The sequence below is a fragment of the Protopterus annectens genome, chromosome 4.part0 (assembly GCF_019279795.1).
Source record: "Protopterus annectens isolate FY-2018-M chromosome 4.part0, PAN1.0, whole genome shotgun sequence".
Classification (NCBI taxonomy): Eukaryota; Metazoa; Chordata; order Ceratodontiformes; family Protopteridae; genus Protopterus; species Protopterus annectens.
In genome coordinates this window covers 957,004,179-957,004,898 of record NC_056733.1, presented here as the reverse complement: position 1 = coordinate 957,004,898, position 720 = coordinate 957,004,179, and the positions used below count along the sequence as shown (strand labels likewise).

Here is a 720-nt window from a genome sequence, read left to right as displayed (position 1 = left end):
TATCAGGACATTTGGCATTTTTTAGGTTTGCCCTGCCAAAAGTGAGACTGTCCCTCGCAAAGAGGGACAGCTGGTAACTCCAGTACTGTGAGAATTATTTTACAGACTGAATGGAACAATATAGGACATTGGTGGATAACCACGACATTCCCGGAAAGGTTAAAGGAGCTTATTTAAAATACTAACGAAGGGGTGGGGACAAGAAACGATGTCAGTTTGCTGGGTGACGCTACGTAATAGATAAAGCGTTACAACGCAATAAAAATAGTAATGAGAGAAGAGAATCAAGGGCTAACACATAACACTGCTAAAACAAAAAGAAGTAAAACGCCTTTTATACCATAAAACCTCAAACAAAATCAAGCTATTATTTTTCTACAAAAAACCGGTCTTTCATAAAAAGACCTACTAGACAAATACCAAAAGGTCTGACTTTTAAATCAGAGAGCATTCGTCGTAAAAGCCACATGTAGACCTCAACCCTCATTAATAGTAGGTGGCAGATTTGCAAAGCTTTTTCTTGTAACAAAAGCTCGCTAACGCACCAACAGTTACCATTTTGCAAGTTGAACTCTCCCTACATGAACAATTTCTTCTCTTTCACCGAACTTTTAAAAAACTTCCCAGAATTCAAGGTAGCTATGCAAAAGCGCGCGCGCGTGCGTGCGTGTGAGTGAGTGAGTGTGAGAGTGAGACAGCTGGAGAGAGAAGCTGCTATGA

The 720-nt window shown here is 40.3% G+C and overlaps 1 pseudogene; it reads right to left on the bottom strand.

Annotated features, from left to right (window-relative positions):
- Window positions 1-384: 384 nt before the first annotated feature.
- Window positions 385-437, bottom strand: LOC122800595 (annotated as a pseudogene).
- Window positions 438-720: the final 283 nt, after the last annotated feature.